The following is a 27496-nucleotide window of genomic DNA, read 5'->3' as shown; positions in this document are numbered from 1 at the left end:
GGGGAGGTTTGAAATTTTCATTGTAAGGGCTTGTCCACTGTGAGAGACAATAAAAAAACATCCAGAAATCACACTGTATGATTTTTTAACAATTTATTTGTATTATACTGCTGCAAATAAGTATTTGAACACCTGTCAATTAGCTGGAATTGTGAGCCTCAAATACCTGTTAGTCGCCTTCAGAAAGTCCACCTTAACTCCACTTATTCTCTTAAATAAGTGGAGGTAGACTTTTTGTGTCTGACTTTTTGGCCTGTTTGAGGCGGTTACCTGCATATAAATACCTGTCTATACCATACACTCCAAAGACCTGTCCAAAGACACCATAAACAGAATTGTAGACCTCTACAAGGCTGGAAAGAGTTACGGGAAATTGCCAAGCAGCTTGGTGATATAAGATCCACCGCTGGAGCAATTTGTAGAAAATGGAAGAAGCTAAACATGACGGTCAATTTCCCCAGGACTGGGGCTCCATGCAAGATCTACCTCATGGGATCTCAGTGATCTAAGAATGGTGAGGAATCAGCCTTGAACTACACAGGAGGAGCTGGTCAATGACCTGAAATGAGCTGGGACCACCATTTCCAAGGTTACTGTTAATAATACACTCAGATGTCATGGTTTTAAATCATGCATGGCACGGAAGGTTCCCCTGCTTAAACCAGCACCAGGCCCGTTTTCAGTTTGCCAGTGACCATTTGGATGATCCAGTGGAGTCATGGGAGAAATTTATGTGGTCATATGAGATCAAAGTGGAACTTTTTGGTCTTATTTCCACTCAAAGTTTTGGAGGAAGAAGAATGATGAGTACCATCCCAAGAACATCTTCCCTACTGTTAAGCATGGGTGTGGTGAATTCAAGAGATGAAGCTCACACCTTGAAAACAAGAACTGTGAGGCAGACATGATAAACACTAGTGCACCATGCGGGCCAATTTAAAAAGTTTTTGTTAAAGGCATTTATTTAAATCATTGGTTACCATTGACAGCGCTGACATGAAGAGGCCAGCAGCGCATTGTTCCCAGCCACTGACTGCACACAGACGCCAACTGGTGCTCAAACACTGGCCCTTGCCTTCATAAACGAGCAAGTGCCCTTATCAAGGTTATTAAGTCATGATCATTATTATGATAGTAACACGTGTGCCCCCAAGCCATAATCACTGTGACAGTGCCCTCTGTCCTCCAAACGTGGAAACACGCCACAGCACAGTACAACAGCTTCCATCCACGCCCTCTCCTCGCCCCCGCCTGAAACCTCTACGTAGAGGTAACAAATAATGTGCTTGTGTATGTGCTCTCCTAAACCTCAGTTGCCTAACTATTTTTCTCGCGAAGTAGCCTTTATCTCTGTGAAACTCTCTAAATCGGCCGAATGCCCAGTCACACTTGTAAAACAAGCTAGGCTAGCCGCTCACCATAAATCAATTAATAGATGTAACGTGGCGACCAGCACACAGCCAGTGTCTGTATGAAAAATAAATGAAACTATATACTGTAATGCCCTCGGCTGAGAGAGGAGGAGTCAGGAATGGATTCACTTTAATGTGACAACAATGAAAACAGTAACACAGCGGGCAGCTGCAGAGTGTGACTGCTATCACTAGCTCCCAGCCCGTTCTCTCTCACTCCACTTGCTCACTTCCCCGGGCGTCTCAGCCCACACGTCCAGAGTGTCTCTTAAAGGGGCCTAACATAGTTAGAGACATTACATTATTATAGCTCTATATTTAGTAATGTGTTTGCATGTTTAGTACTACTACTGCTACTTCAGGAGAATATTGCTGCATAACCCTTTAACAACGAACGTGTCAGCGGTGACAAAATTACGTATATCATCTTTGAAGCCTCGTCACGCAGTAATTACCTCCCCCATGTGCCGCTGCTTAGTCTCATTTGAAAGTGCGGAAGTTGAGGTCCACGCCCGTTTTGACTTGAAGTCAATCGACCAAGTAAAACAGGAGATAATATCATTTTAGTTTTATAGTTTTATTGCCATCATAAATATAAGCATTAAAGCACTGCATGGACTATGTGTTTATGTCCATATTTCCATAATTTCTTGTCCTTTTTCAAAACCGAAAGCACTTCGAAAGGCTACATACTGTATATCTCAGGAGCCCTTGTGAGGTCAAGAAGGACGGAAGTAATGTGAACATTTTTAATAAATTGCCGAGCGAGGCCCCACCTAAGGAGAAAGAGGCGATTTAGCGAGCGACTTTGAAACATGCAGAATGAATCAAAAACTAAATTTAAAGCAAGCTAATGCATTATTTCATCAAACCAAGGAAGAGGATGAGCCAGATTTGTCGTTGTTTCTTTGGATGAGTCGGCAAGAGAAGTGACAGCAGGGCGCAAACGGCGAAAAAGTTGGCTGTGTGACTAGTGTGTGACGTAAGCTCTCTGTCCTGTTCAAGGGGAAACTGAGTGGCATGCCTGAAAAAATTGAACTTAACTTGTTTATTGTCAATATTTTTTTCAATGTTATATTTGATTTTTTTTTTCACTATCAATCTTTACAATTTGTATATAGATGTGTGTGTTCGAGAAGCTTGATTACATGTATGTACTTTTGATAAGGTGATGGTTAGTATACTTAACCTCACTAAGAAACATTCTTCAAACCCTCTTTGTGTTACATAGTATATATGTATTTTCACTATTTAGCACTGTTGGTCTACTGTATATAACCTGTTTTGACCATAGTATGTGTAAAGGCCAAAAACGCTTATGACCATACCTGCTGTATGTGTTGAATTATCAAATATAAAACTATTCAGTCTATTTTTTTCTGTTAAATGTTTATCCTAAGTCCTAAGTGGAATAAATATTAATAAGCTTCAAAACGGTTCGCCGAGCATGTTTGGTTGTCAATGGGACATCAATATTACAAATCTTTTTTTTTTTTTTTGTCTTTTTGGGTCCAAAATATTGACTATAATTGGTCAGTAAAGAAAACATTTTGGACATGAAGGTTATGGTGTCCTGAAAAAAGGGACCAAACCTGGCCATTGTGAACATTTTTTTTCTTTGAAATATAAAGGCAACATCAAAGGCATGCAAATTCGGCCAAAATAGGCTTAGGTGTAACTAATATGAATCAAAATAAACACAAAAAAACGTAATTTGAAACTCACCTGGAGGAAGTGAAACTGAGAGTGTAGGAGAAAGTGAATAAGCTCCAAGAAAACTGTAGGCTCCCTCGTTTAAGTATGGGCACCCAGATACACTCTTATATAAGCAATGTAAGTTTAAAGCAGGCTAAATGAAATTTATTTGCTAAATGCCAATTGTGTGTGTGTGTCCTGTTGTAATGTCATCAAGCAGGCTTATTCATACTGTTGTTGTTTTATTACCACTTTCAGCAGCAATCATGCCTCGAAAGGAAAAATAAGAAAGTGTTTTGTTGACCCTTGCTAGTTTGGAAAACGTTGCTATTTATTTAAATATATATGCAATTATGTAATACATCTGCAGTGTTTCTTCTTTATAAATTCACATTCTTCCAACGAGGCAGCAGTTACAAATGCTGCAAAAGGTGCCCATTTTTCCACTCTGAGCACCTGCCCCCCAAATTGTCCGTGCACACCACTGTTCCTAGCCCTCCCCATTCAAATTGGATTGGACGTCCAGTTGCACTGAAACATGATCATTCACAGCTAGTCCCAAAATGGTTGGTTTTTTTAAATAGTATAAAAATAATATACAACATTACAATGCAACAATACTGTAATAATAATAATAATTATAATGATGCAATAATATTTGAAAAATATATGGCGGAAAACACTCAGGTGACTTGAAGTTCCGCTCTGAGACCCCCATTTGGTCAACTTTCAAAATTGTCCGATATGCATGTGTGATACATCATTGGAAACTTAAAATCTCAATTTTCTGGGGGAAGAAAAATTTTGAACAGGTGGGCGTTTAAAAAAAAAAAAAAAAAAAAATTTAAACAGCGAAACCCTATCTGGAGGTAGAGCATGAAAGAGCAGAATTAAAGACGCCATGACTTTAATGAGATATTATTGCGTACTTAACTTGTTTCGATCCAAAAACTCCAAGTAGCATGTATCAATGAGTGTCAAGACACAGCTGTGAATGGCCACAGCTGGATTTTTGGGGGATTTTATGGGTGAAACATGGTAATATAACAAGGGTCGCAATGCAGAAACCGCAGACATCAAGGAGTGGTCGAGATTTTCTTTTTCCATATATTTACCCTTTTTAGTGCTGCAACGATTAATCGATTAACTCGAGTACTCAATTAAAAAATATATATTCGAATTAAATTGTGCTGCCTCCAGTATTCATTTAATTAAAGTGGCGTTGTAATGTTTTGCTTTGAAAGTGTTTGCATTTAGCTTTATTGATTTGGGTGGATACACTCCCCTCTATTCTCTTTCATTTCACATGGCTGAATCCAGCTGCTCCCTGTTAAGACCAACACAAGCTAAGTTTATGTTTGAGCTAATGTTTTTTTAAATGCATTTGTGATTTAGTTTAAAGGTTTATTTGGTTGTTTTTTGTGGGAATATGTGTTTGAACTATTTGTAAAGAGCATTGTAAAAATACGTTGGCATTTTATAGCATTTAAACTAACGGACTTTTGCTATGTAAGTTAGCCAATAGTTCTTTTGTTGTACGTACAGTATATCCTCATTTATTTATGTTTTTATACCATTTGAGGCTCAAGTCAAATATTTTAATTTTTTTATGTTCCTTATCCGGTTACTCGATTATTCGAACAACAACAGTTGTTTTGGCTTGAAATACAGCCGTTTCTTTTAAAGAGGAGTGCAAGAGCAGAAACAGCTTTTTCAGTCTTGTCTGTGTTTTCCGCCATATACTGGTCCTTCTAAAAAAAATAGCATATTGTGATAAAGTTCATTATTTTCTGTAATGTACAGATAAACATTAGACCTTCATATTAAGTATTTTAGATTCATTACACACAACTGAAGTAGTTCGAGCCCTTTATTGTTTTAATATTGATAAAATATAAATAAAAGTCAAGAAAAACCAAAAATCCCTATCTCAAAAAATTTGCATATCATGAAAAGGTACTCTAAAGAAGCTATTAACCTAATCATCTGAATCAACGAATTAACTCAAAACCCCTGCGAAAGATTCCTGAGGCTTTTAAAAATTCCCAGCCTTGTTCATTACTCAAAACCGCAATCATGGACAAGAAATGCTGGAAATGGGCTACAGGTGCCGCATTCCCCAGGTCAAGCCACTTTTGAACCTGAAACAGCGGCAGAAGCGCCTGACCTGGGCTACAGAGAAGCAACACTGGACTGTTGCTCAGTGGTTCAAAGTAATTTTTTCAGATGAAAGCAAATTTTGCATCTCAAGGTGCCAGAGTTTGGAGGAAGACTGGGGAGAAGGAAATGCCATAATGCCTGAAGTCCAGTGTCAAGTACCCACAGTCAGTGATGGTCTGGGGGGCCATGTCAGCTGCTGGTGTTGGACGACTGTGTTTTATCAAGGGCAGGGTCAATGCAGCTAGCTATCAGTAGATTTTGGAGCACTTAATGCTTCCATCTGCTGGAAAGATTTAAGGAGATGATGATTTCATTTTTCAGCATGACCTGGCACGTGCTCACAGTGCCAAAACCACTGGTAAATGGTTTACTGACCATGGCATTACTGTGCTCAATTGGCCTGGCAACTCTCCTGACCTGAACTCCATAGAGAATCTGTGAGATATTGTGAAGAGGAAGTTGAGAGACACCAGACCCAACACTGTGAATGATCTTAAGGCCGCTATTGAAGCATCCTGGGCCTCCAAAGCACCTCAGCAGTGCCAGAGGCTGATTGCCTCCATCCCACGGCGCATTGAAGCAGTCATTTCTGCTTTTTCCCGACCAAGTATTGAGTGCATAACTGATATAATTAATTGAAGGTTGACTTTTTTTGCATTAAAAAAACACTTTTTTTTTTTTGTCGGATGAAATATGCTAATTTTTTGAGATAGGGGTTTTTGTTTTTTCTTGACATTTTTTGCCAAAATCATCAATATTAAAACAATTAAAGGCTTGAACTACTTCAGTTGGGTGTAATGAATCTAAACTATATGAAAGTCTAATGTTCATCAGTACAATACAGAAAATAATGAACTTTATCACAATGTGCTATTTTTTGAGAAGGACTAGTATACCGTAAATAACTTACCATATTCTGTAATTTTCCAACTATAAGCCACTACTTTTTTCCTTCATTTTGAATCCTGCGGCTTATAGTCCAGTGAGGCTTATTTGTTGATTTATTTGGATTAATAGGTAACACTTTATTTGACAGTGGCGTCATAAGACTGTCATAAGACCGTCATAATTATGACATGACACAATCATGGGCATCACTGAATGCTTATGTCATTAAGTGTCATTCGGCACATTATGTCACTAATTCCATTAATGTCCAGCTTGGATCTTTTACATCCATTCAAAAGTGAGATAAGTGCCAGATAACACTAAATGACATCTGTTATAAGCATTCATTAATGCTCATGACAGTGTCAGTCAGGTCATAAGTATTATTGTCTATTGACAGTCTTATGGCGCCACTGTCAAACAAAGTGTTACCAAATACCATAATTAGCAATTGATGAAACACCTGGAACAGTAACTGAAGAAATAATTAGCACAGAACATGAATTTTGGTTGTTATTTATATCTGTAGCGCTGCAATGCATGGTAGGAGGCATGCTGGATAACAACAGTGTTGAAAGTAGGCGGCAGCAGAGGTTGACTGTCGCCCCTAAAGGAGCAGTGATAGCCAAATGAAGCTTCTTGAAGCAATGAAACTTTGCAGCCAATTGGTTCAAAGCCAATTGGTTCAAAGCTTCATGGTGGTTCAATTGTTCTTATTACAGTCGTATGATGCTGCTGTCAAATAAAGTGTTACCGGTTAAAATCTTTTGGTTTAAATATCCCATAATACAGTGAGTCTTATAGTCCAGTGTGGTTTATCTACAGTCCCTGACAAAATTCTTGTCGCTTATCCATTTTGTAGAAACAATTGCTAATAACCTGACTTTTAATTATTCAATTGGTTTCCGAAATGGCTCATATGAAAGCTAAGACCCTCCCAAATGATGTTATATGTACGAAAATATATTTGTTTCTCAGAAAAAAAAATATTATTTAATATAATGAAGACATAAAGGTCAAATTTTGGCAAGACAGAAGTTTTGTCGCCTACACAAAGTAGGGTGAAAATTGAACAAAAAATGTACTTCAAATACAAAAATATGTTACGTAACATAAGCGAATTAAGTAGTGGTGCGGAATTTGTCCCTTTTTATGGTTAGGAATGTAAGAGGCAGCTAAGATTTGTTTATATTTCAGACTATTTATGTTGCCTTCCACCCTGCAGAACTCTTGCACACCCCCATACTGGATGTAACCCCAGACCATGATTTGGCCACCACCAAACTTTACTGTTTTGCAGGGGTGAAAGTGGCTAGAATTTCTTGCCGTAACTCCCCGATGTGAAGGTCGCCACGGAGCCAGAAATTGTATGTATGTATGTATGTATTTATTTATTTATTTAGCTTCATGGGGGGGGGGGGGGGGGGGGGCAGTTCAAACCTCCTAAAACTACTGAAATGCAAAGAAAACTGTTTTGGCACAGTTATTTCTATAACACCTAAGCCTAACCCAAAAACTGATTTTCATTCAAAATTGTATTTTTTCAATGATTTGCAAACTACACTTAACAAAAACAGCAACAACCCCAGCCTCTATCTCCTAATTTTCATTTTCCCTCATTTCCTCACATACTAAAAGCCAAATCTCAATTTTAACTACTTAAGAACATAGGATGTATGTTAAAATTGAAGTTAATGTAAACATTTACTTTTTTTTTTTTTTTTTTTTAAATAATAAAGATATAAGTAGCATAATTCAGAAAAATAAGTACAAATGACTTATATCATGCAGAGTGAAATGGAATATATTTTGAAGATTGCGCAAACATTGACTTTTTTAAATTACAAGGAAATGAATAAGTATCCTAACATAAATGAACAAATAAAAGTCCAAAGTGTACATTGACAGCTAAGATGTTCAGAACCTCCCCATCAGAGCAAATAAAACTAAATATGATAAGCCTCCTAAACTCGCACGTTACTATGCTTGTTGTTAACACTTTTGTATGTAAATCTGATGTTAGTAGGTAGATTGTTTTCTTCTTGGAAATGAAATGCATGTCTGGCAGCTTAGCATTTTTTTTTACATCGTGTTTTGATAGTTGCCGTCATATTTTGGAATCAAAGCACCATGTACAGCATTCAGGCCCTGAATCTTATACCGGAACTGCGTTCCTGCCCTGAATCTTATACCGGAACTGCGTTCATGACCATTCTGGCCCACTTTCACCCCTGCTGTTTTGTGGCAAAAGGTGGATTTTTCAGATGATTCTTCCATTGAATTACACCACAGTGGCCGCAAATATTGCAGGAGACCTACTGGAGCCCACATGGATCCGAGATTCACTCAGAAAACAGTGAAGTTTGGTGGTGGCAAAAACATTGGAATAATTAAAAAGTCAGGTTATTAGTAATTGTTTCTACAAAATGGATAAGCGACAAGACTTTTGTCAGGGACTGTATAACCAAATGCCGTTTTCGTGCTAAATTGGTGGGTGGCGGCTTATAGTCAGGTGCGCTTTATAATGTGAAAATTATATAGTTATATTTGATTACCTACAATAGTCTCTTGCCCCAGAAACTCCTCCAGCCACTAAAATATGATCAGGTTCACATGCTGTAACTAACTATTATATACTTAGGGTGACCAAATGTCCTCTTTTGCCCGGACAAGTCCTACTTTCACGTAGTATCCTCGTCGTCCGGGCAGGTTTTATAAATTCATAAAAATGTCCGGTTTTTATTATTTTCACGGGACCAATTTGAAGAGAATCCCTCCGGCCGCTGGGTGGCAGCAGTTGACATGGCTCCTACTAGAGCGGAGGGAAGGAGTAGCTCTTCTTGTTTTTGTTGGCAGTTTACCCCTATCATGAGGCATTACCGCCATCTACTGGGTTGACGATTTGGCCAAAACGCCTGCCCAGTTGTTAGGTTTTTAACGATAAATACGCAAATAATGGCAACTGTTGACTTCTGTTGGAGCTTTGACTGTAAAATCCCATTTGGTGTCGCATCCTTGCGCTGCCGATGATTGTAAACCTTTCTAGCAAAGTTTGACTTTTGCCTCAGCTAGCTATCAGTAAGCTAAACCATGCTAGGCATTATGGGAAACTACGTTTGGAAACATGCTGGTTGAATAGTTTGTCAGTTTACAGTTTGTGTGCAATCTAGAACATTGAATGAGAATATCAATTGAATGGGAATAACAATTTGTCAAGGACAATTGTCGTGTTAGTAATTTATAAAAATGTTTAAAATATCAATTGAATGGGAATAACAATTCGTCAAGGTCAATTGTCGTGATAGTAATTTATAAAAATGTTTAGTTGGCACATAGCCTACTGTGTGTATGTGTATTGACTGGACTACAATTCCATGGGTCTGCATTATATATATATATAATATATTAGGGCTGTCAAACGATTAAAATTTTTAATCAAGTTAATTACAGCTTAAAAATTAATTAATCGTAATTAATCGCAATTAATCGCAATTCAAACCATCTATACAATATGCCATATTTTTCTGTAAATTATATATATATTCTGTAAAATAAATTGTTGGAATGGAAAGATAAGACACAAGATGGATATATACAGTGGGGAGAACAAGTATTTGATACACTGCCAATGGGAAAACCCACTGGCAGTGTATCAAATACTTGTTCTCCCCACTGTACATTCAACATACGGTACATAAGGACTGTAGTGGGCATTTCACTCTACTGTCATTTAAATCTGTCTATGCTGTCCTCACTCCGAAGCGTCTACTTTTTCCAAAGCTAGACAGCTAGTGAACGACGCCTTAAAAATCAGACTTCTCCCTTTTTCATCTGATTTATTAATAAAATAGCCTCAAACCATTGTCCTCTTTAGACCGTCGTAAAACTACAACAACAAAAAGTACACAAGCATTGCATTAGCAACAACGTTAGCTTAGCACGCTATACAGGTTCACTAAACATAAAAAAAAAAGCGTCTCATACAATAAATAGAACATTTCGCTTACTAACATAATATGTACATTCTTTACAACAACCATACTTACGGACAAATCTTGTCCAAGGATCATATAAGCACAACATTACAACGTAGGCGTCAGTCCGAGACGTCGTGCAGCCATATTGAACTGGCAAGAAAAAAAATAAACCATGTCGCAAAGCGACCACAAGAGTTCGCTGTTAGACAGCACAAAAAGCCTGCTGTAAAACTTACCAAAAGGCAGAATACTGTCTGAGCGGGACATGTGCGTTAATTGCGTTAAATATTTTAACGTGATTAATTTAAAAAATTAATTACCGCGCGTTAACGCGATAATTTTGACAGCCCTAATAGATAGATAGATAGATAGATAGATAGATAGATAGATAGATAGATAGATAGATAGATAGATAGATAGATAGATAGATAGATAGATAGATAGATAGATAGATAGATAGATAGATAGATAGATAGATAGATAGATAGATAGATAGATAGATAGATAGATAGAATATTATATTTTAGTCATTATTATTTATTTTTTTATTTTCAAACTGCATTTTCCCGTCCAAAGTGAGGGGGCACACTTTAAATATATCAAAGTTATATAGACATCTTTGAGTGAACTTCGAGTAAAATTCAAGTATCTTGAGGCCGGGCTGAGTGTCCTCTTTTTTGGAAATCAAAATATGGTCACCCTATATATATACTCCCACAAACCTCTGAAACTTGTAAAGACGAAAAATAAACATTTTGTTTGCACATCAACTAAAAACACTACAGCAATTATTTGGAAGTCAAGCCTGAGCTTGTCGGCACACACAGTAAATGCAATTTCTCCACAGTATGCTGCTAGCATGTCCTAGCAGTGCGTGAGTGTGTTCATGTGGGTGTGTAATTACTGTACAAGTGGGTGTGTTCGACAAGCTTAGGCACACACTGAAACAGCTGATCGCTGAAGCTGTAAGCAACTTGCTCATGACAACACGAAGCCAAGAGCGAACTGCGCTCTCGCAGAGAACACAGTGGACCCTGCAAGGTTTCGATAGCCCGCATGATGATGTCAACACAAATCGGCAGCGAGTGGGCACACAAAGACACTCCAATTCGCGCCCTCTTGCTACTCAATACCACCATCATTCCCACGATGTCATTCTTCCCCCGGTAGAGGTCGGTAAACAAGCAAAGCCAAGGTCCACACGCGTTATAAAGATCATTTACAAAACTGTAACCATTTTCCTGTACAGTGCTGTGCAAAAAGCACAAGCGCAACATAAAAGCACAAATATTGATAGCCTATAATGCGGAGACAAAGCAGCAAAAGAGATATATTTAACGGAAACAAGACGGATTTTATGACGACATACACGCATTGAGGAGGAGGGGAAAATAATCATAATTCAACATTGTCTACCTGGTTAAAACGACATCAAGGAGGAAGGCAGTCAGACGTTGCACTCTGGTTAAGTCAATCCTCAGCGTTTATTCCTCCAGTATGACAAAAAGGGGAGAAAAAAAGAACGTGTGTACGTGCGTCCGTGTTTTGCCGGTGAGAAGCCTAATGTGTGTGAGAGAAAGAGAGAGAGGGAGACAGAGAGGGAGGAACGCTGTCAGATGCAAAAGGCAAAAGGGGAAAACGACGCGTGCACTTATTTTCATAGTTGAATGAAATGCCTTAATTCCACGCTATGGAGTTATATTCTATGAAAAACATTGTTTTTTTGTTTGTTCGTGTTTTTTAATGTGGAAGAAATAGGGGTGTGACAAAATATCGAAATAGTGATATATCGTGATACTTTGTATCCCAAAAGGTTGTCGATATGTTTCTGCCAAGAATCAAGATATCGTTTTAAAAAGGTGTCAATGTTTAAAAAAAAAAAAAAAAAAAAAAAAGTCCCAACAAGTTGCTGTCAAAATCTTCCACTATAATACCATAGGCGGAGTTTGACTTTTGGGGTAGGGGGGGCACAAAATGTTGATGAACCCGAAACGCAGTTTCAGCAATAAAATTAACTTCCAAGAATAATATAATAATAAATTAAAATAAGTGTTTTTTTGTTTGTTTGGGGTTTTTTTTGTTTGTTTCCCATGATTTGTGAGGGGAATTCTAAATCAGGCTACTTAGGACAGCTATACTTTTCACCAAGATCGTCATCCATTGAATACGCTACGCCCGCCGGTGTCAACAGGTGTACTGTCAGAAATTGTAACTTTGTGTTATAAATGGCCGAAAATACAGCGGTTACAAAGTAAACATTACAAGCTTTCTTTAAATAAAGGAATATTTACTTACGGTTGCTCATGGACTGACATGTAGAAAAGTTGTCAGACACATTCTGCCATGTTAGCTGTACACGACAACTGCACGCCGCTCTGTCCCTGTTAATGTCTTCGCCGTGTAGTTAAGCATTAATTTACGCCATATTCGTGTGGAACATGCATGTTTACGATGTTACTTGTTTACTTAGCACCCGTGGATAACATTGAGAATCCAATTGAATGTGAAAGAGGGCTTATTCACCGCCACAACAGCTGTGGAGGCAAAATATTACAAGGGTGCAAAATTTATTGTACAATTAGCGTCTTTAGTGGGGCAAATTGAAACTCCACTCACCGTTTTGGCGGTGCTCTCTGGCTTTTCATGGTCCACATTTTCAATCCTTGGTTCTTGCTCAGTAGTTGTTGTCGCTTTTGAAAGCTTAGGTTTGAAAAAATTACGTAGGCTATATCCATCTTGCCTCTTCATTCCTCAGGTGGTTTTAGCTAAGAAAAGCAAATGACCGTTTAAGGTGCTAGTTTTGTTACTTTGTGGGTTTCTTGTATAAGACAACTTACCGAAAGGTTTGACAGATCTTTAGTTAGAGAACAGAAGAGAGGCATCAACATTAACTGTCCACTGGCGGGCTGTTTATCAGCTGTCTCGAGCTCGCTGCGTATCTCTGACCTCCGTGTGCTGTGACGAGCAGACATTACTAATCGAACATGCAGATACGATTTGCTCATATCATTACAATCGTCACATGATCTGTTTGAAAAATAATTTTGACCAGTTATAATTTTTATTTTGTTCATTTCATTCATTTTTGCGGTTTGTTTTATTGCTTTACAACTTTTACTGACAATATTTTACCGAAAAATTCTTGATTTTAAAATCATATGTAGGTAAGTCAATTACATGCAATGACACCTTTCTGTCACCAAGGGGAGCCTGGCCCCACCGCAAAAGCCGCTTATGTATAATAGTGTCTTAGTTAACCCTTTAACACCGAACGTGTCGGCTGCGACGTGTTTACGCATATCATCTTTGAAGCCTCGTCACGCTGTAATTACGTCACCCACGTGCCGCTGGTTGCTCTCATTTGAAAGTGCGGAAGTTGATGTCCATACCAGTTTTTATTTGAAGTCAGTCAACCAAGTAAAACGGGATATAATGTCATTTGAGTTTTATCGTTGTATTGCACTCGTAAATAAGCATTAAAACGCTGCATGGACCATGTGTTTATCTCCATATTCCCATCATTTCTTGTCCTTTTTCAAAACCGAAAGCAGCACGAAAAACTACATATCCCAAGAGCCATTGTGAGGTCAAGAAGGACGAACCTAATGTGAACATTTTTAATAAATTGCCGAGCGAGGCGCTACCTAAGGAAAGGGAAGCATGCGAAGCGAGCACCTGCTGGTTGGATTGAGCGAGTGACTTTGAAACGTGTGGAATGGATCGAAAACTAAATTTAGTGCAAGCTAATGCATTATTTCATTAACTCAAGGAAGAGGGTGAGCCGTATTTGTCATTGTTTTCCTTGGATGAGTCGGCGTCTCGGCCAGTAGAAGTGACAGCATGCAAACGGCGGAAGAGTGGGCTGTGCGACGTGTGTGACATAGCTCCGTGTCCTGGTCAAGAGGAAACTTTATTCAGTCGCAAGAAAAAAAAAAACTTTATTGAGTCGCTTGGGTGAAAAAATTGAACTGAGCTACTTGTCATTATTTTTTAAAATACTTTTTTTCAATGTTATATTTGATTTTTTTTCTTCATTATCAATCTTTTCAATTTGTGTATAGATGTGTGTGTTCAAGAAGCTTGATTGCATGTATATACTTTTGATAAGGTGATGGATACAATACCTAACCTCACAAAGAGATATTCTCTAAACCCTTTTTGTGTTAGATCAGGGGTGTCCAAACTTTTTGCAAAGGAGGCCAGATTTGGTGTGGTAAAAATGTGGGGGGCCGACCTTGGCTGACGCCCTTTACGTAGAACAATATATTTAAGCAAATTTTAGCAAGCCATTCTGTATGTCACATTTGCTTTATTTATTAATTTTTTTTTTATTAATAATTTCAAGAATCTCGCAACTAGCCTTTGTGGCGTTCGACTCTCGGGATATTACTTCTGTGAAATTCAACTCGCTTCAAGTTGCTTTATTTTCTCGCTTCTTCCCTGTAATCTTGTCGTACATGTCAGCGTGTCTTGTTTGGTAATATCGCCTCACATTGAACTCTTTAAAAACAGCGACTATAGTCCAATTTCCACCTATCCCTGAAGCGTCGGCCGTCGTAGTCAACTTTTTTTTGTTGATTGTTGCCATTTTAGAAAATTGGAAGTCAAGCGTCACACGGGGTAATGTTGCTTAGAGTGCTGCTGCCTTTTAGTGGGTAAATGAGGAGCGGCATGTAATGTGTAAGCTACTTCATATGTTGGTAGCAATACTGCTGACCAATTTATTAAGTCTGTGTATGGGCCAGACATTATTAATCTTATGACAGAGGCTGGGGGCCGGATGAAATTTGACCACGGGCCGCATTTGGCCCCCGGGCCGCACTTTGGACATGTCTGTGTTAGATGATGTATGTATATATACAGTAGGGAGAACAACTGCCAACGGGAAAACCCATTGGCAGTGTATCAAATACTTGTTCTCCCCACTGTATGTGTGTGTGTATATACATATATATATATATATATATATATATATATATACATTATTCTCACTATTTTTCACTGTATATAATCTGTTTTGACCAAAGTATGTATAAAGGCCAAAAACGCCTATGACCATACCTGATGTTTGTGTTGAATTCTCAAACATAAAACTATTCAGTCTTACTTTTTTCTATTGAATGTTGATGCTAACAAGTTGAACAAAGCTTCAAAACGGCTGGTCGAGCATGTTTGGTTGTCAATGGGACGTCAACATGACGAATTTTTTAAAAAGATTTTTGGGTCCAAAATGTTGATTATAATTGGTCAGTGAAGAAAACAACAATTTGGACATGGATGTTATGGTGTCCTGAAAAAGGGACCCAACCTGGCCATTGTGAACAATTTTTTCTTTGAAATAAAAAGGCGACATCAAAGGCACGCAAATTCGGCCAAAATAGGCTTCAGTGTTAAAGGGTTAACTATATGGCTGCCATTGATGGCGCTCGACGCCCAATCCATTTAGACTGGGAGGGTCGAACAAACGTTCATTCATTCGAAACCAGAGCATTCACGGTCACTCTTTTTGATTTTCAGGCCATTTACATGTCAATTTCTGTTCATTTCAGTGCATTTACAGGTCGCTTCCTGTTGAGTTTGAGTCACTGCCTATTCATTTGGGAGATTCCCGGGCCACCTCCTATTCTGTAACCCAAAATCAACAGGAACTTCAGGAAGTGACTGAAAATCAATAAGGCAATGATCTGAAATGCCCCAAAATTACCTCGTTTGCTGCCACTGATGGCCATAGACGTTCAATCCGTTTGAAGAGGGACCCTCCCAGTTCAAATTGATTGGATGTCTACTAGTGGTAAACTCATTCTAATTCACAACAGAAGCTTGTTTTTCCGTTTATTAGTCGTTTTGTAGAATATCTTAGGCTGATTTCCTGACCAATGTATCAATAATCGTTGCATCGCCATATCATGAGATCATCGTTATCGTAAGCTTTGTATCGCAAATCGTATCGTATCGTGAGGTACCAAGAGGTTCCCACTCCTAGGAAGAAATGTCCAGCTAAACCAAGGGCGTAGGTTTCCATAGGGACGGTAGGGACATAACACTACCAACTTTTCAGGATGCTGAAATTTTCCCCACCAACCTTTAAGCAACTCTATATGCAATACAGTATATAATGAGTTCAGTTGTACAGGTAATTTAAATTGTCTCGTCTTCCCATATGTTGTAAGGAAAGAATTGACCCAACCATTATTAAGTGAATTATTTTTATTGTTTTCAAACTTACATTTACCCCTTTTCACTTGCTGAATGCACCGGTCCGCCCCCCCCCCCCCACACACACACACACACACATCCAAATGCACGCTTGATTGGCTGATGACTTGCCCCACCCCCAACACACACACACGCATGCTCACACTCACACAGCCCCGATAGGAATACATGTTGGCAACAAACCGCCTCCTCCACCCCCTTCGAAGACGAGGGATCTTAGAAGTTTTTTTTTGGCAAGCAGCAGCCACTGTAAATAATCTAAAAAGACGCCAATGTTGAGGAAGTGGAAAACACACCACTAATTTTGCTACTGAAAGGCCGACCTGCATCAGAGTAAGCATACCATTATACTGTGTGAACTTGCTGACCTGCAAAACACTAGTAGGAAGCTGCTTAGAGAGAAGTGTCCTTCTGTTTGTGTTTTCCAAACTGTTAAGCCTGAGTTATGCTCCCGCGTTGCGGTGATGGCGCAGCAACTACGGCGTCATTCGACATTCGATGGTTCTCCGGCCAGGTGACGGGTTGCTCTGTAATTCACCGCCAAGCCGCTAGAGGGGTGTTGCGTTATGTTTGTGTGCTTTATTCTTCAGATACTTGAAGTGTGACATGTAAATAAGTCACAGACTCACAGCAAACATACAGTATGTACACAAAAAATGATGAAGTGCACCAACAAAAATACGACATAAAATGATAAAAAGCCGGCAGTTTTTGGCTGACCGTTTCGTGTGGCCATTTGATTCCGAACACACACATCTCGGTGGTTCTTCCATTTTTTTTATTCAATCGCTGACCTTGCCATTTGGCAATCTTTATGATGTCTTGACGAGACTTGCTCTTCAATGATACCCCCGTCGACTCGGTCCATTTTTGCATGTAGAAAAATAATCTTTTACAATGGCGGTGATTTCGCGCTGAGCCGGAAACAACAGTCTGAGAGGCCCAATCACAGTCCATTTCCGCCACGTCATATGCGTTGACGATGCTAGGGTTTGAAAAATCAACAGGAACGCGTCAGGCTACTGCTCAGGGTCGTAAATCGGGTCTTCCTTGACAGCGCATGTCTGACACGGAAGCATAACTCGGCCGTTAATTAAACTGTGAGAAATGTAGTGAAGTCTCCTGGAAACTATCGGACCAGAAAAACGTGAGCATGAAGCTGCTTAGAGAGAGACCGGTGCTCCATAACCTCAAATGTTGCTCACACAACACAACATAATCATAATTACTGTAACTATGTACATGAAAAGAATTTTTTCTTTTCTTTTTTCTTTTGGATGCCGCGAGCTACTTACACTAGCGTTGCGATCGACTGGTCGATCGTGATCGGCGTAATGAGCACCCCTGATTTAGCATATCAATTAGGTTCATATTCGTGAGAAGTGTAGCCCTGACCCCCGTTCACTCAATCTGTTTTGTCTTATTAATGTCCCATCCTGAGCAAAAAGTGTGCATGGAGGTTATGGTGTTATATCGTCCCTACCAATGTTGAGACAAAACGTGCGCCCTTGAGCTAAGCTACTAACCAATTTTATTAGCTAGAGATGCAAACAATTTGATATGATCTCGTCTGTTTGCATCAGTATGTCAATACAGTGATCCTCGTTTTTCGCGGTTGATCGGGAACACTGCCCCCCCTCCGCAAGAATAAAAAATCCGGGAAGTAGAGGCGGAGCTTATTTACATAATTATTATTATTATTATTTTGCTTTGTTAATGTATTTATTCAGATTTAGTATTGGAAAAAGATTAGAGCAGTGGTTCGTAACCTGGGTTCGATCGAACCCCAGGGGTTCGGTGAGTAAGTCTAAGGGGTTCGGCGTAGGTAATGAAACGCAGAGCCCTATGCTTATTAAATCAAGGCAAAGGGGCTTTTTAGACCAGGTTTTGAACTGGTTTGCTCCCAATTTACAGGCTTTATAATAATAATAATAATAATAATATTAATAAATTTTATTTGAAGGCATAATCATTTAAAAAACATTTAAACAAAGATTGAAAACAGTAAAAATTTTAAAGTATAGAACATTTTGGGCAAATTTAAAATACTAAAGAGATGTAAACACAATAAAAACAAAAACACTAATAGAGAAAAAAAATAAGTAGCAGGAAACTAAAACACAAAGAAATTAGAGATTATTATTGACAGGCGAGTCTAAACAGATGAGTTTTGAGTTTTTTATTAATCCATGTCTTTTAACTGCTAATTCCGAAGGGGTCGGTGAATCCACATGTGAAACTCGTGGGGTTCGATACCTTTAGAAAGGTTAAGAACCACTAGATTAGAGGTAATTTCTGGGCCGGTTCGGGCTCAAAAATTCAATTATTAAATTCGGGTCAGGCTGGGCTTCTCTCTAGCTACCTTTTTAATAAATATATATTTATAAATTATATAAACTAAAACAATGTATGGATTTTAAACTAAGGAATACTTCTTATGAAATAAATAATTTGGATAAAACAGAGAAGGCGCTGTATGCTAATTGCAAACAGGAGCCGCAGAGCCAGATTATGCCCTGCGCATCCATGACATATTTTTGACCTGGTATTTTGCTATGGAGCAGCAAGAAGTTAAAAACAGTAAGAGCAGGGTGTGGAAAGGCTTCAAATTGATTGTTGAAGATACTCCAGAAACCTGTGTCGGCTTTGCAGAATGTAACCAATGTGGCGCTTTGCTCTCATACGAGAGCAAAAAGACTGGCAGGTCTGACTGACGCATCCCCTCCCTTTCCTTCTTCTCCCGAGTCCTCACAAATAAATCATAAAAATTTGGGTTTGTTTCGGGCTCGGTCCTGCAAATCAAGTTAATTGATCGGGCTTGGGCCGGCTCGGGTTTTAATTCCCGCGGACCTGCGTCGGGTCGCGCTGGATTTTTTTTTAAGGCCCGATCTTACATATATATAACACGTTTTTTTTTTTTCACACAAAATATAATTAAAAAAAAAAAGAAAAAAAATCCTTTCATGTATATGTACATTTTAATGAATGGTTTTTAAGCTCTTCAAATGTCATAATTATATAAGTTTTAAACATCTTACTGTCCCACCGAATTATTTTTAAACAAGAATAACGTAGCAAAATGCTTGTCTTTATTAAATGCTTCATTGAGTGAGTCCACTCAGATCCACTCACGCTGCTCAGAACATTTACTCACTCACAATGAGTTGCCACAATACCATTAATGCAAGCAAAGGCTAAGTCTACACTAGGACGGATAATGGCCTTAAACGTGTAATTAGTTGGACTATACGGCATGTCGGCTACACTAGTATGCCTATTATCCGGATTAGTTGTTAGACGGATAATGTAGGTGGGTAATATTACATTCCGCTTATAATAATAGTAATATGGACTGCTGTCTCCATACAACAATCGGATACTAAGGAAGTGACGTCATGCCGTCGCCATTTTTAGTGCGGCATGACGGCATCGTAAACAATGGAGGCGGACGATCACGAGGTGACATTCCTGCTCCTCTATTCTTTTCCACACATTTTTCTTGAACCTTCAAACTAGGTCGCAATAACAAGCGCCAATTCAGTGCCCATTTGTTGTCGTCCCATCCCGGATGACGCGGACAGCGTTTTTTACAGAGCTCATCTCCCGCGTTGTCTCCGATCAGCCAGCTGCGGGGCTGGCCCCTCCCAACTCAATGCCGACCAGACATGAGTATATAAAAATGCGTTGAGGAAAATTAAACCCCTAGTAGTGACCTGTGTGGTACACCCAGCCAAAGAGCCGTGCGATCAGTCTTTTTCCATGACATTTCTGCCTGTCAAAACTGTCGCCAATTCCAGGATCGCAACTGTTATGCACAAGCACTCCTAGTTGCGGCTTCCAGGAAATATATACAGCGCCACAGTAGATGTTTCTATTTGTTATTTTCCAAGTGGTGAGAGTGCAACTGAGAATCGATTGTAATATCCCAAGTAACATCAGGCTTATTTCAATCACAACTTCGCGACTGCTCGTAAAAAGCGTGATCTCTCTTCACTCTCGCTCCTGCGTGATGCGTTCGATTGTGGTCACGATAAAAACAGTAATTACAAAATAATGAAGTCTAGAAAGGTGTAGTAATATCGAAATTTGCAGCTGGCAAGTAATGAGTTTCCAGTTCAGAGGCACGGGCAATTACGTAACATATGAGGCTGCTCCTTTCTACGCATGTGCAAATGTAGGCGTACCTTGTAGAAGCGGGGGGGGGGGGGGGGGGCTTAAACACACCTTAAACGTAAGTGTGAACAGGTATAAAAATAGTCGGCAAAATACCCTGGAGAAAATGACCTGTCCTAGTGCAGACGTAGGCCAAATAACTCGGCTCCTTTGGAGGCAGCGCTCCCAATCTTGTCTGGCAAGATCAAAGCTTCAACGTCTGTCACTCATCGTTAACTTTAACACGCAAAATGCAGCTGTCCTGGTGAGTAAGCAAAGCAGCAGAAAAGCAGCAGGAGGAAGGGTGATTGGCTGACATCTCTATCAAATACTGTAGTTATTTATTTATTTTTTAAAATAATACACAGTGGACAGGGGGTGCAAAGTTTGAAGCGCGAAGTCGTGAGGGATCACTGTAGTTAGACATGGCTAAATGATAAGAGACGATACTTAAATTCTCCCCTTGTGCGATCTATTTTACAGGTCCATATTAGAGCAGTAAGGTTGCTGTCATTTCGCACAATTTCGTCAGAACATTCCCCTTGATTGCATCACACTGTCAAACATCAAACCCATTCAAGACTTGATTGGTTTTTTGAAGCACAAAAGCAGCTTGAAGACAGTAATTTGAACGGTTAGATAAAGATGTGACTTTAAAAAGACATTTTGAGAAAATAATTTTCATGCCCCTACATTTTGATGAATTTACTATTATATTATTATATATTAGTATTATTATATTAATAACAAGTGTGTATTTATTGTGCATGTTAATATAATCTATGTTTAAATATTGCAATTTAAATTTGCTAATAAAATTCAGACATTTATTATTGAAGCTTTCAAAATGTTTCTTTAGTGACTTTTGAAAACAAAGGTTTGAATCAAACCGTGTATCACCTGAACCAATACACATGAAATTTAGTATAAGTCACTTAAGATTTATTTTGCATTGATCATTTAGTCTATCAATTAATTAGGTTGATATTTGTGAGAAATGTAGCCCTGACCCCCGTTCACCCAATCTGTTTTGTCTTATTCATGTCCCGGCCCAAGCAAAAAGTGAACATGCAGGTTATGCTGTTACATCATCCCTACCAATGTTGAGATCAAACCTGCACCCTTGCCTGATCCAGGATACCTGATACAGGAAATTACGTGATAATTGATATACAGATGTAAATTCAGAAATAAACCTTCAAAAAAATTTCACTATTTTTTAAAACAGATTTTTTTTTTTACAGCATGTATGTACTGTATTTACTTTTGGATACACTCCATACATATATATTTGCTATTTCTTCACTTTGGTTTTTAGGATTATCAAACAAAAGGGAATTTCAGACAAACGTAATTTGATACATTAAAGAACCCAAAATAGAGTTTTGAAATTGAATTTGAAATTTTACAAGGGGCTGAAAAGCTATTCAAAACTACCTGGGCCTGTGGGGGGTTAATTAAAATCTCACTAATCAGGTTTTTGGGAAAGAGCATCAAGTCCTCTTCAATCAATAAACCACATTAATAAAACGTGTCTGGTGTAAAAGAGCTGCCCAAAAGATCTCAGAAAGCTGCAAGAAAATACCATGATCAAAGAAATTGAAGAACAGATGAGGAATAAAGTAATTCCCATGCATCAGTCTGGAAAGGGTTTCAAAGCCATTTCTGAAGCTTTAGAATGCCAGTCAACCTCAATTAGAGAACAATTATTGGCAAATGGAGCAAAACTGAAAAAGTAGTGAACCTATCTAGGAGTGACCAGCCCATGCTGTCAGGTCCGAGAATGCTGCCATACAATTCCTTCACTATGTTATAAATGGAAATCTTGATGCATATTCACCATCGAGATTTATTAAATTAAAAATAAAGGTTTTCACATGAGTTTTCCTAAAGCAGCAAGCAATAACACGATTCTCCACTTCATGATAAAATCTGGCACATATGATAAAGTAAGTCCAGCTACAGATTCCCAGAGGTTCTGAAAGTATTCCCAGAACATAAGCAGCATCCTGTCTTCCCTGTTTGATGCTTTTTGTTGCCCTTCGCAGTTATCTGCTGACCCAGGCAGGGCTATTTCCTTTTTTCCCCATTTGTTCCACCATCACATGAACTTTCCTCTTGTGATGGAAATTTACTGCAGCTACAACCTGAAATGTGTTATCTCCTTTTATTTTAGAAAGAAAAAAAAGAAATAAAAAGGAAAGGCACTTTTTAGTTGTATCTTCTTTATTCGAACCACGCGAAATGCATTTTTGAGCATTTGAAATATACATATCTTAAATAAGAAATGAAACTATTTCACACCTGCCTTATAAGACACAAAGTGTAAAAGGTTAAAAAACATGTTTTTCTTCATTAAAAAAGAAAAAAGTCCAAGTGAAAAACATTGTTAGTCCAAGAACATAATGTGTTAATTTTTCCCAAGTACTATCAATCAAGTTTTAAAACTTTCTTTCTGTAATCTCTGCAGTTTAAAGTGGACCAAAATGTAGCATTATCAGGGATCAGTGGCAAAGTAGGAAGACTGTCATGCTCACCATGTCTGTAAATTCTGATGACATCAGAAGGCAAAGAGATCCCTCACAGCCATATACTGTAGAACAGTGTTTTTTAACCAGTGTGCCGCAGCACACTAGTGTGCCGTAAGAGATTGTCAGGTGTGCCGCGAGAAATTATCCTATATCGCTTTTGTTTTTTGTTTTTAATTCGACGGTCCGAGTTGCAGAAGGAGGAAGGATTAGATAGAAAGTTGCAGTCATGTCCAGATGAGCAAAGTATGGCTCGTGCCGCGTTCAATAACTGCTCGGATTTCTAGCCATCAGCAACCTTGCTGTCCACAACAATGTAGACCACAGCACCTCTACTGTACATCATTTGATTAGATTCATCAAGAGTCAAGATACACGAAAGTGTCCTTTCCATTTTATCCATGTGTGACTACTGTCAATCCTCCCCGTGTTTTATTCCAACACATTGTCGAGGACAGCAAAATGGCTGACGGCTAGAAATCCGAGCAGTTCTTGAACGCGACACGAGCAGTTATCCTAAATGTCATCTCCAACCGAAACACCCGTCACTTCAAAACTAGTCGATGGACTATTTTGTTCGCCTTCGTGAAAACACAGAGAAACAGGCAACTTTTTTTTTAAGAAAAACTACACAGGTAAATGAATAAGCCCTCAAAGCAAATAACCCTGTGTTGCTAAATAAAAGAAGTCCCACACTGTGGCAGAGACCTTAATACTACCCGCCTGCAGAGCTATTGTCAGCAAGATGCTCGGCCCTCTAGTTGAAGTCACATTGCCAAAGTCCCCGTTTGATAATTCTGAGCTTTTCAAGCCTAACTGCAATAAAAAATAATAACAGAGAGAGAGACTGAGAGCTGTTGGCGATGATTCATGCTAGGATATCGGCTTTGTGTTCATCTACACAGGCTCAAGTTTCACACTGAGTAAGTATAAATATTGAGAATTTTTTAAAAATTAATATACTGTACAGAAAGTAATTTTGGAACATTTTTGGTTTGTGGTGTGCCGTGAGATTTTTTCCAATGTAAAAACGTGCCGTGACTCAGAAAAGGTTGAAAAACATTGCTGTAGGAAACATGCTGTGACATCCTGCCCCAATACATTTTTGCTTTCCCAAAAAGCAACAGCCTGTTACAATAAACATTTGCAATATACCTGCCCTCTATGACAACAGAGACACTACCACCATCAATGTCAACTTTGTCACAAGCTGGTGAATATTTGAACTGGAGTTGAAAGTGGTGACATCAAGCGTTGACATCAGTGCCATCAAAATGACTGATACAATAAGTAAATGTGGGGTGGGTTGCAGACAGTGTTGTTATTAATGGAGTATTAGAGTTATAGTATTAGTATTAGTTATAGTATAGTAGTTAGAGCAGGGGTGCCGAATCGCGGTCCTCGAGAGCCCCTATCCGGCTTGTTTTCCGTGTCTCCCTCCTTTAACACACCTGAATCAAATGATCAGCTCATCAGCAAGATCTGCAGCAGCCTGATAACGATCCTGATTAGTTGATTCAGGTGTGTTAGAGGAGGGAGACATGGAAAACAAGCTGGATAGGGTCTCTCGAGGACTGGGATTGGGCATCCCTGAGTTAGAGTATAACAGCGTTACTAACGGCATTAATTTTGTCAGTAGTGAGTAATCGAATTAATTACTTTTCTGACCTTGGCAACGCCGTTACCGTTACTGAGGATGTAAGGGCGTTGGTTACTATGCGTTACTACATTGGTTAAATGACGCGAGAAAAGTCTGAGACACGGACTCACGGAGACGAGACAGCAGAGCGGGAGTGGGGAGGAGGCAAGGGAGTTGTGACGCCACTGCAAACGCGATGCTAGGTGGCTTCAATAATACCTGACAGTAGCCGATAGCCTAAAAACTATGCCCGCATGATGCTACGTAGATATCACTTGTGTATAGAACTAGATGCGAAATGACAGACACGGCGGCGTTAGCACATGTAAAGAGAACTAGATGCGAAATGATAGACTCGCCGGCGTTGGTAAACAGCCGCCATCTGAAAGCAGTAGACTTCTTAGGAAGGCTCTGATGTAGCGAACCTTCCTAGCGAACCTAAGTAACTCTTGATCTAAAATACTCCTAAATCGGCAAAATCTTGACTTGAATGCAGAGGTTGCGCGAGACTTTTTCGTTGTCTGTCATTTTGACTGACAGTGTCATAAAAATCCGGTCATAATCTATTTTTACCCGTCACTTACATTTTTAAAATGATAATAATGACATATTCAATAGTATTTAGTTTTCATTCATTTTTAATTAATATTCTGTCCGAACAAGCTTAACAAGAGGCAAACAGACAGCGGAGTGCACCGATCAGCGACGGTCAGACATGCCGTTAGCAAAGCGACGAGGGCAGGACGAGGGACTTGCGCGCGGAAGTAAACATACGAGGAGAGCGGAGTTTATTCAACATAGCTAGCGCGAGACAGACTGTTGTCAATGACTCGTGTCGATGTGTTTTAGCTCATTTAAAACTGAATTTACCGCGGATTGGAACATATTCTCAGCTCTCCCGTTCGCCATCCGTGTTGTTGTAGAGACGACTTTCAGCGTGCAAGAGTGACGTTGCTCGTGAAGAACACGTCACGCAAATAAATAAATCTGATTTGTCGATTGATTTTGTACCTAATCGAGAGGCCGTTAATGGGCTGGGGCCCAAACTTTTCTCTCAGTGTTTGAAAAATACAGGGAGACCAGTCTGGCCGTGCCAGGCAAACACTCAGTTGCCTTGACATTTTTCCGAGTAAGGCCAACGACGTCATGCATCAAGAGAGACAATAGCTAATTAATATGCTCACTCGCCACTCTGTGGTCTGGGGTGTGAATTGCAACCTGTCAAAATGACAGATGGACGTCAATTTTTTCCGTCATCGTTTTAAAAAAACGGTCAACGACGGAAAATATTCTGTTAACGCGACCCCTGCTTTAAATGATGAAACAGTTTTAAAACTTTCACATGTCAAAAGTAGGCAGAAGGGAACTAATAACGGAAGCAATTTTAACAACTTTAACGGTTGATTCACAACATTAAATGACTTCCAAACATCGTAAAGGTTACTATCTAGTTATCGCAATACCCCTGTGTCTAGTTAGGTTTAGGGTAAAGAATTGGGCTAGGGCCAATTGTCGCAAAAACCCTTTGAATTTCACATAGTGTGACCTATGTTTTTTGGGGGGAATGGTAAAAAAACATGAAAAGTAGCACCAATTACTTTGCTAAGCAACTAATTACTCTTACATTAAAGTAACTGAGTTACTAACTCAATTACTTTTTGGGAGAAGTCATTTGTAACTGTAATTAATTATTTTTTTTAAAGTAAGATTAACAACACTGGTTGCAGACAGCAAAACTCAATGCGCAGCTACAGTGCCTTGCAAAAGTATTCGGCCTTGCAACCTTTCGCCACATTTCAGGCTTCAAACATAAAGATATAAAATTTTTATTTTTTGTCAAGAATCAACAACAAGTGGGACACAATCGTGAAGTGGAACAAAATTTATTGGATAATTTAAACATTTTTAACAAATAAAAAACTGAAAAGTGGGGCGTGCAATATTATTCGGCCCCCTTGCGTTAATACGTTGTAGCGCCACCTTTTGCTCCAATTACAGCTGCAAGTCGCTTGGGGTATGTTTCTATCAGTTTTGCACATCGAGAGACTGACATTCTTGCCCATTCTTCCTTGCAAAACAGCTCGAGCTCAGTGAGGTTGGATGGAGAGTGTTTGTGAACAGCAGTCTTCAGCTCTTTCCACAGATTCTCGATTGGATTCAGGTCTGGACTTTGACTTGGCCATTCTAACACCTGGATACGTTTATTTTTGAACCATTCCATTGTAGATTTGGCTTTATTTTTTGGATCATTGTCCTGTTGGAAGATAAATCTCTGTCCCAGTCTCAGGTCTTGTGCAGATACCAACAGGTTTTCTTCCAGAATGTTCCTGTATTTGGCTGCATCCATCTTCCCGTCAATTTTAACCATCTTCTCTGTCCCTGCTGAAGAAAAGCAGGCCCAAACCATGATGCTGCCACCACCATGTTTGACAGTGGGGATGGTGTGTTCAGCGTGATGAGCTGTGTTGCTTTTACGCCAAACATATCGTTTTCCATTGTGGCTAAAAAGTTCGATTTTGGTTTCATCTGACCAGAGCACCTTCTTCCACATGTTTGGTGTGTCTCCCAGGTGGCTTGTGGCAAACTTTAAACGAGACTTTTTATGGATATCTTTGAGAAATGGCTTTCTTCTTGCCACTCTTCCATAAAGGCCAGATTTGTGCAGTGTACGACTGATTGTTGTCCTATGGACAGACTCTCCCACCTCAGCTGTAGATCTCTGCAGTTCATCCAGAGTGATCATGGGCCTCTTGGCTGCATCTCTGATCAGTTTTCTCCTTGTCTGAGAAGAAAGTTTGGAAGGACGGCCGGGTCTTGGTAGATTTGCAG

General features: G+C 39.2%; 1 protein-coding gene across 4 annotated transcripts in view; it reads right to left on the bottom strand.

Annotated features, from left to right (window-relative positions):
- The window catches only part of LOC130921383 (band 4.1-like protein 1), a 108563-nt gene extending 95702 nt beyond the window's left edge, over positions 1 to 12861 (bottom strand). The window contains exons 1-2 of one of the 4 annotated variants that reach the window (XM_057845213.1): positions 12749 to 12861; positions 11549 to 11692 (exon numbers count right to left, since the gene is read on the bottom strand). The gene's annotated coding sequence lies outside the window, so the exon portion shown is untranslated. The remainder of the gene's footprint in view (positions 1 to 11548; positions 11693 to 12748) is intronic. The other 3 variants (XM_057845211.1, XM_057845214.1, XM_057845212.1) reach the window with 3 other exon arrangements.
- Positions 12862 to 27496: the final 14635 nt, after the last annotated feature.

This window comes from Corythoichthys intestinalis, chromosome 9 (assembly GCF_030265065.1).
Source record: "Corythoichthys intestinalis isolate RoL2023-P3 chromosome 9, ASM3026506v1, whole genome shotgun sequence".
Lineage (NCBI taxonomy): Eukaryota > Metazoa > Chordata > Actinopteri > Syngnathiformes > Syngnathidae > Corythoichthys > Corythoichthys intestinalis.
This window is presented reverse-complemented; position numbering and strand designations above follow the sequence as displayed.